This window comes from Schistocerca nitens, unplaced genomic scaffold, assembly GCF_023898315.1.
Source record: "Schistocerca nitens isolate TAMUIC-IGC-003100 unplaced genomic scaffold, iqSchNite1.1 HiC_scaffold_168, whole genome shotgun sequence".
In the NCBI taxonomy this organism is placed as follows: Eukaryota; Metazoa; Arthropoda; class Insecta; order Orthoptera; family Acrididae; genus Schistocerca; species Schistocerca nitens.
The window spans coordinates 351,652-365,608 of NW_026045709.1; the positions used below are offsets into that span (position 1 = coordinate 351,652).

Sequence of the window (13,957 nt, forward strand, 5' to 3'; positions counted from 1 at the left end):
TCAATGGAGGGGGCGTCCTCAGAGAAAACCCGCATAAGGCGGGTGGGGCCGGTCGCGTTAAAAATGCGGCGGACTGCCCGCACCTCCAGGGTGGGATGGGCCTTCAGCTCCGCCAACACCTCCTCCTCCGTGATCGACGGACTAAGCCGAGTGATCACGGCGGTGAGGGTCGGCGGGCGACGCGGGGGTTGGGGTTGGCGGGTAGGAGATGGGGAGGGAGCAGGGGTGAGGGAGGCGTTAGGACCAAAACGGGTGATGGGGAGGCGAGAGAGGATGTCAGTATGGAGGGTTGGGCTGGGGGAGGAGATAAGAACAGAATCCCGTCTGGGAGTAAGGAGAGAGATGGGGGCGCCAGGGAAATGTTGGCGGAGGAGGAGGGAGAGATTCCGGGCCTCGAGGAAGGAAGGATCGGGACGGGACAGGAGATATTTGTAGAGACCGGGTGGGGAGGAGGAGGAGGAGGAGGAGGAGGAGGGAGCGGGGCCTGGTGGGGAGACGTCCATGGCATTTTGGGGTGGGGATGGGGGGCGGGGTGGAGCCTTTTTAGGGGCAGAGGAAGTGGGGGCGCCACTAGGGCGTTTGACAGCGGCAGATGGGCGGGTGGTGATAAGAGGGACGGGAAAGATGGGGAGGTGGTGGGAAGAGACAGGTCCCGGCACGGACGCAGCAGTCGGCGCCGGAGATAGTGAGTGTGACGGTGCAGGCGAAGGTGTCAGTGATGATGACGGCGACGATGATGACGGTGGTGGTGGTGGTGGTGGTGGTGGCGGCGGTGATGGCGATGGCGACGGGGAGAGCTGGGCGTGGGCAGTGGCCCGACGGGCCACCACCCTAGCCGGAGCTGCAGTGACAGGCTGGGGGAGTGGGGGGAAAGGATCAGAACGAGAGGAAGAAGTGGGAGAGGGGGCGACAAAGAGCGAATGCGAAGGGATAGAGAGGAGGGGAGGGATGGAAGGAGGGGGGTGGGACTGGGCACACCAAGTGATAGTGGTGGAGGCGGCGGAAGGGGACGTATACACGATGGCGGTGGTGGTAGTAGTGACGGTGTTGGTGGGGGCGGACATGACGACAAGGAGAAGAAAGAAAAAACACAGCACTAAAAGGACAGGACACACACTGGGGGACGACGGACGGCGACGGCGACGGCGACGGCGACGGCGACGGCGACGGCGACGGCGAGAGGCAGGAACGCTGCTGCCGCGGACGGGGCGGCGGCGGCGGCGGCTGCTGCTGCTGCTGCTGCCGCTGCTGCCGCTGCTGCTGCTGCTGCCTGGACTGCTGCTGGCTGGACTGCTGCTGCCACCGGAGGGCTGGCTGGCTGGCTGGCTGGCTGGCTGGCTGGCTGCGGGACCACTGCTGCAGGCCGGGACCGGGAAATGCTGCTGTGGCTGCTGCTGCTGCTGCTGCTGGGCTGGCACCTGGAACACCAACTCTGTTTAGCTTCACACTTGCAAATATCCATTTCAATTTTTTTCTTTTTTTTCCTTTATTGGATTTCGATTTCCCCCTGAGGGGCGGGCGGGCCTCGCAACAGCACAATACACCGCCCTGCAGCTGTAAACAATGCTAAATTGAAAGTAAGGCTTAGAGAAAAAATTTCTGAAACATTCCTCATAAAAACAGGCGTAAGTCGAATTCTGTGGGTCACACCAAGATCTTATATTCCTGAGATAATTCGTAGTTACGTCCGCCCGAAGTGTGACGCTCCGGTGAATGGCGCGCACCGTCGAGCAACACCTTCGTGGCTGTGTCCAATTCCTACCGAATAACCTCTCCTAAGTTTCCTTCCTAAGTATTACCTCAATGACTAAAAAAATCTGTTCTTATCAGCTTAGTATCTGATACGTCCTGCATCGCAGGACCAGAATATTAAACTAATTTTTGGCTCATGACGGAGTGCTAGGGGCTTGCTCCACCTCTGTCGCGGGTTGGCCCGGCATTGCAGTACCGCCGGGATCGGCCCACCTAAAATTAATTAAAACATAGCCTGAAATGGGTTAATATTCTGCAGTGATCAGATATTCAGCTGGTGACAAAACTTGTCGTAGATGTCGATGTCCCCAGTAGTTAGCTGCTTACACACCACGTATTGTTTTAATTAATTTAGATTATCTTAAGTACTTTTTTTTCTTTTTTTTTTGCTGTGTGCTTGACCGCTCTTGCAGCCGCATTACACTAGGCTGGTAATTTATGGGGGCACAGGACAGTGCCTTCGGATGCCTCGATGGCGTCTCTTATGGTCCGGCCACAAATAATTTTAAATAATTTTTTTGGAGTTATGACCTTAGCTCCTCGCGAACGTCGTCGCCGCCGCCGCACGCACGCAGAATACGTGTGTACACACACACACACACATATGCAGTTGGCGGTGGACGATGTAAGCACTCGGCTAGGTGTAGCTCGCGCCGGCCTCGCGACGGTCTAGCTCGCGCCGGCCTGGCGCTTATATAATGTATTATTAAAAAAAAAAAAAAGAAAAAAAAAAAGAAAAAAAATAAAGAAAAAAAAAGAAACAAAAAAAAATAAATAAAAAAAAACAAACAAAACAAAAAAAAGTGTAGTATCTGTTCTTATCAGCTTAATATCTGATACGTCCTGCATCGCAGGACCAGAATATTAAACTCATTTTTGGCTCATGACGGAGTGCTAGGGGCTTGCTCCACCTCTGTCGCGGGTTGGCCCGGCATTGCAGTACCGCCGGGATCGGCCCACCTAAAATTAATTAAAACACAGCTTGAAATGGGTTAATATTCTGCAGTGATCAAATATTCCGCTGATAGCAAAACTTGTCGTAGTTGTCTTTAAAAAAAAAAAAAAAAAAGTGTAGTATCTGTTCTTATCAGCTTAGTATCTGATACGTCCTGCATCGCAGGACCAGAATATTAAACTCATTTTTGGCTCATGACGGAGTGCTAGGGGCTTGCTCCACCTCTGTCGCGGGTTGGCCCGGCATTGCAGTACCGCCGGGATCGGCCCACCTAAAATTAATTAAAACATAGCCTGAAATGGGCTAATATTCTGCAGTGATCAGATATTCAGCTGGTGACAAAACTTGTCGTAGATGTCGATGTCCCCAGTAGTTAGCTGCTTACACACCACGTATTGTTTTAATTAATTTAGATTATCTTAAGTACTTTTTTTTCTTTTTTTTTTTTTTTTTTTTTTTGCTGTGTGCTTGACCGCTCTTGCAGCCGCATTACACTAGGCTGGTAATTTATGGGGGCACAGGACAGTGCCTTCGGATGCCTCGTTGGCGTCTCTTATGGTCCGGCCACAGATAATTTTAAATAAATTTTTTGGAGTTATGACCTTAGCTCCTCGCGAACGTCGTCGTCGTCGTCGCCGCCGCCGCCGCCGCACGCACGCAGAATACGTGTGTACACACACACACACACACATATGCAGTTGGCGGTGGACGATGTAAGCACTCGGCTAGGTGTAGCTCGCGCCGGCCTCGCGACGGTCTAGCTCGCGCCGGCCTGGCGCTGCTGTGGGGCGGCGTCACGGCTTCTCCGCTGCCCTGGCAGCTAGCGGCGTTCAAATGGGAGTCGCAGTTTACTCTTCGACATGGAGGCTAGTACTGGGCTGTTGATGAGTGCTCTCGTGAAATGTCGTTCCTTCCGGCACTCGCTTTTGCGATGTTTTCGACGGTCGCCTGTTGCCATATCGGCCCGTACCACCGTGTGTCACTCCCACATGTGGAGCGCACACGCTGCAAGCATTTAGGCCCTTCCACTGCGGATTTTCCTTATCGCTTCTCGGCCTTTTGGCTAAGAAGCACCCCGCGAGCGGAGCGTTCTGTTGGGCTCTGTCGCGGGTTTGGGTCACCTCTCGCGTATAGCGATCGAGGTTTCGTTTGTTCTTTATTTCTCCGTCGTTGACATTTTTGCGGTGACATGACCAATCGGTCGAATAGTATTCAGTGTGTGTTCGACAGAGCCGCAAGACGGCCGACCGCGTTTGAAATACAAGAATGGATTTTTGGCGATCTACGTGTACCGGAACATGATGTTGACACCTTCCAACTGGATTTCGTCTTGTTTTCGTTATTTGTGAAATTCGTCAACCAGGAGCAATACGAAAAGTATGGCCTGGCTCTAGCGGGCGAACATCCGTTCCGCTATTTCGATGGCAGTGTTGGTACAGTGACAATCGTGCCGTCTGGGTTTGGCATACGGACTGTGCGGGTGTTCAACGTACCCCCTGAGTGTCCGAATGAAGTCATCGGCCGTGTCTTGTCGCGGTATGGCACGGTGCTCAGCATCACGAATGAGAGGTGGGGCAGTGCCTACCGCTTCCAGGGCAACAGCGGCGTTCGTAGTGTCCGCATGGACCTCCGCCAGCACGTACCGTCGTATTTAAATATTGCGAGTACCAGGGCCCAGGTCACCTATATTGGGCAACCGCAGACTTGCTCCCTTTGTCAATCGACAGAGCATCTCCGCGTGGATTGCCCGCGCCGGCGCCCTGTGCAACTGCCGCGGGAACGCGCTGCTGGTACCGACCTTGTGCCTCTCCTCAGCGAGGTAGTGGCGGGTGGTGCCCGCCGTCCCGCTGAGCGGCCTGACGTGTCACCCCCGCCAGATGCAGTGCAACCGGCACCCAGTGCACCGGTTGACGAACCCGTCCCGGACCGGGCGCCCGTTGAGGCGGTACCGCCGGCGGCGGCTGATGTGCCCGCTATGGTGAGTGATGTGGTCGCTGTAGAACAGATGGAGGTCGTTATTCCTACCCCGCCCCTCCCGGCAGATGACGCTAAGTCCCCCCGCCGTCGTCATCGACGCAAGAAGGCGAACCCAGACCAATCGGCGGAGGCGGCGGACGTTTTCCGTCCCCCTGAAAGCGGCAGTGAGACTGACTCTCAGGCCTCCTCAGTTTCCCGCTCTGTTTCCGCTGACCGCTCGGGCGGTATGCGGCAAACTGCTCGACAACTAGAGGCTCTTATCAGTTCATCGCGAGATCGGGGAGCGATCCCTGCAAAACGGAAACATGACCAGGGTAGCGATCAGCCACTGCAGCGTACTCGTACCCTTTCACATCCTACTGCGTCCGAACCGTCTGCGCCGCCTGGCTCGGACTATCCTGCCGATGGGGGAGGCCTGAACTGGGCTGACGACGAGGGCGATGATATGCGTGATTGAGTGGGCTTTCCCCACATGAGCTGCTTGGTATTATTTTCTCACATCCGGGGTGATATAGCGGGGTTCCGATGTGGATGTTTCCACACCTGCTTCCCTACGGCCGTGACCCTACCTGCCGTTATTTCCTCTGTGTTGCTCTCCCATGCCTGCCTTTGACCGTCCGCCGGGAGCCCTCTCCCTTTTAACGGTCAATATTAACTCCATCTCCAATCCGGTCAAACTTCGCTCTTTGAAGGACTTTCTCCGCCTTGGTGCGTTTGATGTGGTATTTCTCCAGGAGGTTTGTGCCCCTTTTCTATCTGACCTAGTTGGTTATGAGGCACTGTATAACATCGACCCTGACGCCCGGCGGGGTACTGCTTTGCTCTACCGATCAGAGTTCACTCCATCCCATGTTACCACGCTCCCCAACGGTCGTGTCCTTGCATGTATCCTTCAAGATGTCCTTTTTCTAAATGTCTATGCTCCTTCCGGTGCTAACCACAGGCATGACAGAACGACACTTTTTCAGTCTGATATCCCCCCTTTCTTAGCAGCTCGTCGCCCTATTGTCTTTGGCGGAGACTTCAACTGTGTGGTAGCCGGAGTTGACCAGGTCCCGACGCCTATGCGGTGTGAAGCGCTCGCTTCACTCCTTCGAGCGGCTGACCTTACTGACACGTGGCGCCACTTTCATCCCGCCTACACGCAATTTACCCACATCTATCCCACTGGAGCCAGCCGTATAGATCGTGTTTATGTCTCGACTGATTTGACTCCCGCCCTTTGTGCCGTCCAAGTCATACCCGTGGCCTTTAGTGACCACTGTGCGTACTCGTGTTCCTTGCGTATCGCGGGTCCAGCCCCGGTTCCTCGTGGCACCTTTTGGAAGATGAATACCCTTCATCTGCCAATGCCCGAACTTCGTGCTCTTGTCACGAAAACATGGCAGGACTGTCTCACGGACACTTCCCGGTACCCTACCACGGTGGTTTGGTGGCTCCGCTGTGCGAAACCCCGGCTGCGACGTGTTCTCCGACAATATAGTCGCGACGTCGCCCACTGGAAACGTAGCACGTTAGCCTTCTATCAGCAGTGTCTCATTGACGCCCTGACTCTTCCTGCTGACAGGTATGATCAGCTCCGCATGCGCCTCAACAAAATTAAAGCGAAAATCCTTTGCTTCTCTCGGGAGAAAGCCGACGGTATGGTGGTGCGGTGTCGTACTGAATACCTGATTGAAGGCGAGAGGCCATCCATCTATCACCTTGCCTCTGAACGAACTCGTGCCAAGAAGAACGCCATTCTGCGCCTTAAAGCAGACGATGGTACGCGTATCACAGACTACCGTGAAGTCCTCCAACACCTGACGGACCATTTCACCAACCTCTTCCAGGATGTTGAGGTCGACGTCGCCGCCCAACATGCACTTATCAGTGGGGTGCCAACTTCTTTGGATCGTCATGACCGCGGCTCTTTAACCGAGCCACTGACACTCGCTGAACTCACATCTGTCCTCCGTGCCTGTCCGGGACACAAGTCACCTGGCCCCGACGGTCTCCCTTATGAGTTCTACCGACAATTTTGGGACCTGCTCGGCGACCGTTTCTGCACAATGTGCGAGGAGATTTTCGCTGGATGCGACTTACCCGCCGAATTTTTAACTGGACGTATTGCCCTTATTCCAAAGGTGACTGGCCACTGTCGAGCTCAGGACCTGCGTCCTATCACTGTTCTTAACACTGACTATAAGTTGGTGGCACGATGTGTGGCCTCTCGTCTCAAACAGGCGATGACTAAGGTACTTTGCCCCACTCAATCCTGTGGCGTTTCGCGTCGGAACATCTTCACCGCCGCTTCCCTGTACCGCGATGTTGTCCTCCTCACCGCCGACACTCGCACCTCAGCTGCCATTCTTTCCTTGGACTTCGCCGGTGCCTTTGACAGAGTCTCGCACCCTTACCTGCTGGCCGTTATGTCGCGGATGGGTTTTGGGGAGCGCTTCATACGCATCATCCGCAACTTCTTGCATGGGGCGAATTCCACTGTCGTGGTGAACGGTTGCCGGTCGCGCCCCATTCCTATCAGACGGTCGGTTCGACAGGGATGTCCCTTGTCGATGTATCTGTTTGCCTTAGCGCTAGACCCCATGCTGCGTGACATTGGCCGGTTGGTCGACGGTGTCGCTCTTCCAGGCGTCACCTTCCGCTGTGCGGCCTACGCCGACGACGTTGGTGTGTTTGTTGCTAACGCCAGGGACATCGATTCCGTTCGCCGCGTCCTCGACGTCTACGAACGGGCCTCCGGTGCTCAGTTAAATCCCAACAAGACCGTGCTGCTTCCGCTAGGGCCCCGTTCGTTGACCGTCGAACGCCCCTGGTACCGCGTTGTGGGGGAACAGCGTATCTTGGGTCTTGAGGTGACTGCCTGTCCGCAGCGTATGTTAACCCTCACGTGGCGGCGGCTTCTAACACGCATCCGAAACCTTTGCGTGAGCCACGCTGATCGGCGACTCGACCTCCATCAACGCGTCCAGCTGATTAATGGTTATCTCCTATCACGGGCATGGTATGTCGCCCAACTCCTTACGCGACCCAAACAGATCGGCCGAGCCATATCACAAGCGGTATATTGGCTTTTGTGGCGGCATGCGCTGTTCAAGGTTGATGCGCTGACTTGTACGCTGCCGAAGGTCGATGGTGGCCTCGGCCTCATTGACTTTTCCCGGAAATGTGCGGCCCTGCTGATTCACCGTGTTGCCACTTTGCGCGACGCCGACCCAGGCGGGACTACAGCGGTCCTCTTCGACCGTTATCGTCCACACTCGGCGCGTGCACCGGTGTGTTTGACGCATATTCCGTTCCGGCTGACGACGGTAAAAGACTATTATCTCCACCGCAGTTATGTTCTCCCAGTGGCCACGGACAAGGCGCGCACATCGCGGCGCCTTTACCATGCACTTCGCGGCCAGCCCACACCGCATAAATTGGAGGGCAGACGACCATCCGTCATTTGGCGCCATGTTTGGGCTAATATCAACAACTCCGCCCTTCCCACGGAAGTTTCGGCGCTCTGGTATCGTGTCGTCAACAACTTGATTCCCACCAATCATCGCCTGGCGGCCATCCGTCTACGGCCATCGGCTGCTTGCGGCCGGTGTGGTGACATCGATACCAGAGAACACCGTCTCCTCTGCCCCCTCGTCACGGAAGTGTGGGCCCTTGCCCGTGGGCTCTTAGCGCTGATTGGTGGGACGACACCGTACAATGTATCCATCGACTGGTTCCTTACCCCTGATCTTCAAACCAACCCCCGGACGCGACGTAACGCAATGGTGTGGCTCTTGGGCCACACCATTTTCACGATCTATGACCTTTCCCTCACCGATGCTGTCACCTTCATGGATTACCTGTGGAGCCAGCATCGTCTGATGGAATCTGAACGGACATACACCAATACCTTTGCTCGATTTTTGAAGGTTGCCGTGATTCATGGATACCAAAAGGTGTTCAGGGTTAACTACAGCACCTAGTATACCCTAAATTTGGCATTGGCCTTCTGGGCATCACTGGCGTAGGCTATTCTGTGATACAACTGATTTGACAATTGGTTCCCTGGGAATTGAGAAAACATTTATGAGTAATTCTGGAAAAATTGGAAAACAAGTAATGTTCTTAGAGGATTTTCCTTCGTTATTTCTATGGGCGATGGGATTATCTCGCCAGTTCCGTTTCATTTGTGTGTCCTGCCGTCCCTGGTTTTACTTTGCCTTCATTTATGTCTTTCTTTCTTTATTTCTTTTAGTTCAAAACCACCAATTGCTTCACACCTGCAGAGTGAGGTGTGTTTCTGAGTATTGTGTCGACGTTCCATGTGGCATAGCAGAGTGTGCCTCTGTTTTTTTTATTTTCATTTTCTGGCAATAAGGCTTGCCACTACCAGCACACAGCTTAACGTGCTGCGTTGACACACGAGGATGGCGGCAAATTTGGAGAGGACAAGGAAAAAAAAAAAAAAAAGTGTAGTAAAAAAAAAAAAAAAAGGTGTAGTATCTGTTCTTATCAGCTTAGTATCTGATACGTCCTGCATCGCAGGACCAGAATATTAAACTCATTTTTGGCTCATGACGGAGTGCTAGGGGCTTGCTCCACCTCTGTCGCGGGTTGGCCCGGCATTGCAGTACCGCCGGGATCGGCCCACCTAAAATTAATTAAAACATAGCCTGAAATGGGTTAATATTCTGCAGTGATCAGATATTCAGCTGGTGACAAAACTTGTCGTAGATGTCGATGTCCCCAGTAGTTAGCTGCTTACACACCACGTATTGTTTTAATTAATTTAGATTATCTTAAGTACTTTTTTTTTCTTTTTTTTTTGCTGTGTGCTTGACCGCTCTTGCAGCCGCATTACACTAGGCTGGTAATTTATGGGGGCACAGGACAGTGCCTTCGGATGCCTCGATGGCGTCTCTTATGGTCCGGCCACAAATAATTTTAAATAATTTTTTTGGAGTTATGACCTTAGCTCCTCGCGAACGTCGTCGCCGCCGCCGCCGCCGCCGCCGCCGCACGCACGCAGAATACGTGTGTACACACACACACACACACATATGCAGTTGGCGGTGGACGATGTAAGCACTCGGCTAGGTGTAGCTTGCGCCGGCCTCGCGACGGTCTAGCTCGCGCCGTCCTGGCGCTGCTGTGGGGCGGCGTCACGGCTTCTCCGCTGCCCTGGCAGCTAGCGGCGTTCAAATGGGAGTCGCAGTTTACTCTTCGACATGGAGGCTAGTACTGGGCTGTTGATGAGTGCTCTCGTGAAATGTCGTTCCTTCCGGCACTCGCTTTTGCGATGTTTTCGACGGTCGCCTGTTGCCATATCGGCCCGTACCACCGTGTGTCACTCCCACATGTGGAGCGCACACGCTGCAAGCATTTAGGCCCTTCCACTGCGGATTTTCCTTATCGCTTCTCGGCCTTTTGGCTAAGATCAAAGTGTAGTATCTGTTCTTATCAGCTTAGTATCTGATACGTCCTGCATCGCAGGACCAGAATATTAAACTCATTTTTGGCTCATGACGGAGTGCTAGGGGCTTGCTCCACCTCTGTCGCGGGTTGGCCCGGCATTGCAGTACCGCCGGGATCGGCCCACCTAAAATTAATTAAAACACAGCTTGAAATGGGTTAATATTCTGCAGTGATCAGATATTCCGCTGATAGCAAAACTTGTCGTAGTTGTCTTTAAAAAAAAAAAAAAAAAAAAAAAGTGTAGTATCTGTTCTTATCAGCTTAGTATCTGATACGTCCTGCATCGCAGGACCAGAATATTAAACTCATTTTTGGCTCATGACGGAGTGCTAGGGGCTTGCTCCACCTCTGTCGCGGGTTGGCCCGGCATTGCAGTACCGCCGGGATCGGCCCACCTAAAATTAATTAAAACATAGCCTGAAATGGGTTAATATTCTGCAGTGATCAGATATTCAGCTGGTGACAAAACTTGTCGTAGATGTCGATGTCCCCAGTAGTTAGCTGCTTACACACCACGTATTGTTTTAATTAATTTAGATTATCTTAAGTACTTTTTTTTTCTTTTTTTTTTGCTGTGTGCTTGACCGCTCTTGCAGCCGCATTACACTAGGCTGGTAATTTATGGGGGCACAGGACAGTGCCTTCGGATGCCTCGTTGGCGTCTCTTATGGTCCGGCCACAGATAATTTTAAATAAATTTTTTGGAGTTATGACCTTAGCTCCTCGCGAACGTCGTCGCCGCCGCCGCACGCACGCAGAATACGTGTGTACACACACACACACACATATGCAGTTGGCGGTGGACGATGTAAGCACTCGGCTAGGTGTAGCTCGCGCCGGCCTCGCGACGGTCTAGCTCGCGCCGGCCTGGCGCTTATATAATGTATTATTAAAAAAAAAAAAAGAAAAAAAAAAGAAAAAAAATAAAGAAAAAAAAAGAAACAAAAAAAATAAATAAAAAAAAACAAACAAAACAAAAAAAAAGTGTAGTATCTGTTCTTATCAGCTTAATATCTGATACGTCCTGCATCGCAGGACCAGAATATTAAACTCATTTTTGGCTCATGACGGAGTGCTAGGGGCTTGCTCCACCTCTGTCGCGGGTTGGCCCGGCATTGCAGTACCGCCGGGATCGGCCCACCTAAAATTAATTAAAACACAGCTTGAAATGGGTTAATATTCTGCAGTGATCAAATATTCCGCTGATAGCAAAACTTGTCGTAGTTGTCTTTAAAAAAAAAAAAAAAAAGTGTAGTATCTGTTCTTATCAGCTTAGTATCTGATACGTCCTGCATCGCAGGACCAGAATATTAAACTCATTTTTGGCTCATGACGGAGTGCTAGGGGCTTGCTCCACCTCTGTCGCGGGTTGGCCCGGCATTGCAGTACCGCCGGGATCGGCCCACCTAAAATTAATTAAAACATAGCCTGAAATGGGCTAATATTCTGCAGTGATCAGATATTCAGCTGGTGACAAAACTTGTCGTAGATGTCGATGTCCCCAGTAGTTAGCTGCTTACACACCACGTATTGTTTTAATTAATTTAGATTATCTTAAGTACTTTTTTTTCTTTTTTTTTTTTTTTTTTTTTTGCTGTGTGCTTGACCGCTCTTGCAGCCGCATTACACTAGGCTGGTAATTTATGGGGGCACAGGACAGTGCCTTCGGATGCCTCGTTGGCGTCTCTTATGGTCCGGCCACAGATAATTTTAAATAAATTTTTTGGAGTTATGACCTTAGCTCCTCGCGAACGTCGTCGTCGTCGCCGCCGCCGCCGCACGCACGCAGAATACGTGTGTACACACACACACACACACATATGCAGTTGGCGGTGGACGATGTAAGCACTCGGCTAGGTGTAGCTCGCGCCGGCCTCGCGACGGTCTAGCTCGCGCCGGCCTGGCGCTGCTGTGGGGCGGCGTCACGGCTTCTCCGCTGCCCTGGCAGCTAGCGGCGTTCAAATGGGAGTCGCAGTTTACTCTTCGACATGGAGGCTAGTACTGGGCTGTTGATGAGTGCTCTCGTGAAATGTCGTTCCTTCCGGCACTCGCTTTTGCGATGTTTTCGACGGTCGCCTGTTGCCATATCGGCCCGTACCACCGTGTGTCACTCCCACATGTGGAGCGCACACGCTGCAAGCATTTAGGCCCTTCCACTGCGGATTTTCCTTATCGCTTCTCGGCCTTTTGGCTAAGAAGCACCCCGCGAGCGGAGCGTTCTGTTGGGCTCTGTCGCGGGTTTGGGTCACCTCTCGCGTATAGCGATCGAGGTTTCGTTTGTTCTTTATTTCTCCGTCGTTGACATTTTTGCGGTGACATGACCAATCGGTCGAATAGTATTCAGTGTGTGTTCGACAGAGCCGCAAGACGGCCGACCGCGTTTGAAATACAAGAATGGATTTTTGGCGATCTACGTGTACCGGAACATGATGTTGACACCTTCCAACTGGATTTCGTCTTGTTTTCGTTATTTGTGAAATTCGTCAACCAGGAGCAATACGAAAAGTATGGCCTGGCTCTAGCGGGCGAACATCCGTTCCGCTATTTCGATGGCAGTGTTGGTACAGTGACAATCGTGCCGTCTGGGTTTGGCATACGGACTGTGCGGGTGTTCAACGTACCCCCTGAGTGTCCGAATGAAGTCATCGGCCGTGTCTTGTCGCGGTATGGCACGGTGCTCAGCATCACGAATGAGAGGTGGGGCAGTGCCTACCGCTTCCAGGGCAACAGCGGCGTTCGTAGTGTCCGCATGGACCTCCGCCAGCACGTACCGTCGTATTTAAATATTGCGAGTACCAGGGCCCAGGTCACCTATATTGGGCAACCGCAGACTTGCTCCCTTTGTCAATCGACGGAGCATCTCCGCGTGGATTGCCCGCGCCGGCGCCCTGTGCAACTGCCGCGGGAACGCGCTGCTGGTACCGACCTTGTGCCTCTCCTCAGCGAGGTAGTGGCGGGTGGTGCCCGCCGTCCCGCTGAGCGGCCTGACGTGTCACCCCCGCCAGATGCAGTGCAACCGGCACCCAGTGCACCGGTTGACGAACCCGTCCCGGACCGGGCGCCCGTTGAGGCGGTACCGCCGGCGGCGGCTGATGTGCCCGCTATGGTGAGTGATGTGGTCGCTGTAGAACAGATGGAGGTCGTTATTCCTACCCCGCCCCTCCCGGCAGATGACGCTAAGTCCCCCCGCCGTCGTCATCGACGCAAGAAGGCGAACCCAGACCAATCGGCGGAGGCGGCGGACGTTTTCCGTCCCCCTGAAAGCGGCAGTGAGACTGACTCTCAGGCCTCCTCAGTTTCCCGCTCTGTTTCCGCTGACCGCTCGGGCGGTATGCGGCAAACTGCTCGACAACTAGAGGCTCTTATCAGTTCATCGCGAGATCGGGGAGCGATCCCTGCAAAACGGAAACATGACCAGGGTAGCGATCAGCCACTGCAGCGTACTCGTACCCTTTCACATCCTACTGCGTCCGAACCGTCTGCGCCGCCTGGCTCGGACTATCCTGCCGATGGGGGAGGCCTGAACTGGGCTGACGACGAGGGCGATGATATGCGTGATTGAGTGGGCTTTCCCCACATGAGCTGCTTGGTATTATTTTCTCACATCCGGGGTGATATAGCGGGGTTCCGATGTGGATGTTTCCACACCTGCTTCCCTACGGCCGTGACCCTACCTGCCGTTATTTCCTCTGTGTTGCTCTCCCATGCCTGCCTTTGACCGTCCGCCGGGAGCCCTCTCCCTTTTAACGGTCAATATTAACTCCATCTCCAATCCGGTCAAACTTCGCTCTTTGAAGGACTTTCTCCGCCTTG

General features: G+C 53.3%; 5 non-coding genes and 3 pseudogenes across 5 annotated transcripts; all 8 read left to right on the forward strand.

The window, feature by feature from the left end:
- The first annotated feature begins 1,794 nt into the window (after nucleotides 1-1,794).
- LOC126219185 (U2 spliceosomal RNA) lies at nucleotides 1,795-1,970 on the forward strand (annotated as a pseudogene).
- Nucleotides 1,971-2,542: 572 nt separating this feature from the next.
- Nucleotides 2,543-2,717, forward strand: LOC126219169 (U2 spliceosomal RNA; annotated as a pseudogene).
- A 78-nt stretch (nucleotides 2,718-2,795) lies between these two features.
- Nucleotides 2,796-2,983, forward strand: LOC126219165 (U2 spliceosomal RNA). The gene has a single exon (XR_007542641.1). It is a non-coding gene; the product is annotated as a U2 spliceosomal RNA (small nuclear RNA).
- A 6,153-nt stretch (nucleotides 2,984-9,136) lies between these two features.
- On the forward strand, nucleotides 9,137-9,325 carry LOC126219179 (U2 spliceosomal RNA). Its single transcript, XR_007542647.1, has one exon. It is a non-coding gene; the product is annotated as a U2 spliceosomal RNA (small nuclear RNA).
- A 755-nt stretch (nucleotides 9,326-10,080) lies between these two features.
- LOC126219140 (U2 spliceosomal RNA) lies at nucleotides 10,081-10,273 on the forward strand. Its single transcript, XR_007542618.1, has one exon. It is a non-coding gene; the product is annotated as a U2 spliceosomal RNA (small nuclear RNA).
- Nucleotides 10,274-10,351: 78 nt separating this feature from the next.
- On the forward strand, nucleotides 10,352-10,544 carry LOC126219168 (U2 spliceosomal RNA). The gene has a single exon (XR_007542644.1). It is a non-coding gene; the product is annotated as a U2 spliceosomal RNA (small nuclear RNA).
- A 570-nt stretch (nucleotides 10,545-11,114) lies between these two features.
- On the forward strand, nucleotides 11,115-11,290 carry LOC126219173 (U2 spliceosomal RNA; annotated as a pseudogene).
- A 77-nt stretch (nucleotides 11,291-11,367) lies between these two features.
- Nucleotides 11,368-11,555, forward strand: LOC126219162 (U2 spliceosomal RNA). Its single transcript, XR_007542638.1, has one exon. It is a non-coding gene; the product is annotated as a U2 spliceosomal RNA (small nuclear RNA).
- Nucleotides 11,556-13,957: the final 2,402 nt, after the last annotated feature.